The sequence below is a fragment of the Microtus ochrogaster genome, chromosome 7, assembly GCF_000317375.1.
Source record: "Microtus ochrogaster isolate Prairie Vole_2 chromosome 7, MicOch1.0, whole genome shotgun sequence".
NCBI classification, from domain to species: Eukaryota; Metazoa; Chordata; class Mammalia; order Rodentia; family Cricetidae; genus Microtus; species Microtus ochrogaster.
The window spans coordinates 9,911,111-9,914,021 of NC_022014.1; positions in this window are offsets into that span (position 1 = coordinate 9,911,111).

The window sequence follows — 2,911 nt, forward strand, 5'->3', positions numbered from 1 at the left end:
TTATTTTTTTGGTTTTTCGAGACAGGGTTTCTCTGTGGTTTGGAGCCTGTCCTGGAACTAGCTCTTGTAGACCAGGCTGGTCTCGAACTCACAGGGATCCGCCTGCCTCTGCCTCCCGAGTGCTGGGATTAAAGGCGTGCGCCACCACTGCCTGGCCTGGTAGAATTTTTAAAAAGTAGCAAGCAGTGATATTTTCGTAATGAAATAAAGCAGTATTTTACATGTTAATTTTTACAGGAAATAGAAAAATATATTCTGTCCAACTGCAGACAAACTGTTATACAGACAATTCCAAATGTAAAATGGGATGCATTTTGTCTGCTTATAGTCATGCATTTATTGTGGTTGTAGTTGTAGAACCCAAGGCCTAATGCATTTCAGGCACTTGATATACTATTGTGAGCTGCACCATAGCCTGGGCTGCATTTTACAGGTTTGTTGACCTGGATATGATGGCAAGTGCCTGTGATTCCAGTGCTTGGGAGGTAGAGGCAGGAGGATCAGGAGTTCAGGGTCAGTAAGTTCAAGACCAGCTTGATCTACTTCAGACTTTGCTTCAAAAATAAAGTAAAATATAATGAAAGAAATGTTACTGTTGGACCCTAGCATCCAGTCACCGAGGAGGAGGAGTTGCCCCAAGAGACCATCTCTCATACCACAGCTGATGTAAAAGCATGAGGATTTTATTAATTCTGTCATGACAGGGTCTTCCAGCAGTCGGGAGGCTAGAAGACCCTGAATGTCTGGTACAGGCTATTTTTAAAGGGAAAAACCACAGAAGGAAGGGGTGTCTGGGGGTTGTTCTTTAACTATTATGATTGGCTTATTCAAAAGGGCTATTACCAATAATTGGCTGGAGAGTGGTTGCCAGATCAAATGAGGTAAGGGAAAACATCTGAGGGTCACTTTGCCCCTTCTCAGAGACTAAGTCAAAACATCAGTAACGGAGTCAACACCTGAGGGTTATCATGCCCCTATTCAGGGAGATGGAAAGTTCCCAACATCTCAGTACGTGCATGCATAGCTGTTAGGTCCTTGGTTCCCCGGGGAGGTGGGGAAGTACTGAGAGTCGTCAGAAATGGCTTCAGAATTGTCTTCAAGTTCTACAGTTACGATTTGAAAAGTCCATTGAGTTGTGTGATATTAAATGGGAAGGACTCTGAGCCTCAAATGCTTCTGTTTTTTCTCCTTGGAATAGCATGAATGGCACTGTTAACCATAGAGGGTCTAAAGCATGTTCATGTGCTCAACCCACTTTTTCTCCTCCCTCCCTCTTTTTTAAAATTTATATTTGTCTGGGTTGTTTCACTTAACACAATGATCTCCAGTTCCATCCATTTTTCTACAGATGCCATGATTTGATTCTTCTAAAAAATTATTTATTTTCATATGTATAGGTGTTTTGCCTGCATGTATATTTGTGTACCATGTGTGTGACTGGTGCTTATGAGGCCAGAAGAGGGCATTGGATCCTGTAGAGCTGGAATTACAGATAGTTGGTACCATGTGGGCCCTAGGAATTGAACCTGGGTTCTCTGGAGGAGCAGCAGCCAGTTCTCTTAACTGCTGAGCCATCTCTCTGGTCCTAATTTCATTCTTTATAGAGGAATGAAATTCCATAATCTTTGTTGTTATCAGGGGCATCTTAACAAGTTTCCTATTGCCTTGCTTTTCTGGATTCTTGTCCTCTTCCCTCTTGTTTTACTTTGCATCCAGACAGAAGAGGCTGACAACTCCACCTCCCCCACCAGGTGGGACTCAGAAGAGTCTGAGTGCCAGCAGTGACAATGGACTTCCCGCCATTAGTCACAGGGCTGTCTGCCTCAGTGTCGCCATTGTACTTGTATATATGTACTGTGAAGGGCCCAGGGCAGCTTGGTACACACCTGCCAAGACCAGCCAGAAAGTAGGCCTGAGTCTCAGTTTACCCTAAGGCAACACCTGACTCCAGAAAAGACTACAAAGTGGGACCACCCAGGCACTACCTAACCCTAACCTAACCTTATCCCTTACCAGGAATGGGCCAATTAGCATCCAAAGGAATTCCTAACATTCCAGCTATTGTAGATAGGATCACCTAATGTCCCTCAGTACACACCCATCCCCTTTTCAATGTGGCACTCTTAGAAAAATGTCAGCCAGCCGGGCGGTGGTGGCGCACGCCTTTAATCCCAGCACTCCGGAGGCAGAGGCAGGTGGATCTCTGTGAGTTCGAGACCAGCCTGGTCTACAAGAGCTAGTTTCAGGACAGGCTCCAAAACCATAGAGAAACCCTGTCTCGAAAAACCACACACACACACAAAAAAAATGTCAGCCAATCAGAGTTTCTGAGCCTTAGAAATCTTACCCCACCCTCTGCTATGATAAAAACCCCACCCCAACTGAGCTCAGGGCTCTCTGATAATGCCAATATGTTGGTACACAGAGAGTCTCCAGAGTTTGAACTTGTGTAAGTATAAAGGCTCTTTGCTTTTACATACAGAGCTCAGTCTCCTGGTTGTTTTTTGGGGGATTCCATGATCTGGGCATAGCATACCATATTCTCTTTATCCATTTTCCTGGTGATACAGTGTCGTGTGTGTGTGTGTGTGTGTGTGTGTGTGTGTGTGTGTGTGTATGTGAGGGCCAGCCATGATAATCTAAGTCTGGGCAAAAAGGAAGTTCTTTACTTCCTCCAACCATTATCACCTGGGACTCTGGCCATTGATGAATTTAAATGGAGTCTAGAGTCTCAATAGTTTACCCTGAGACAATGCCTGGCAGGCTAAGATTACCTGATCCCCCCTCCCCCCAAGAGCAGACCATTCAAAGGAAATTCCTGGCATTCCAAGCACTGTAAATAGAAACACCTGCCAGCACTTCACTAGGACACCCCTAGACATGTGTCAATCAGGGGTCCTGAACCTCAGAG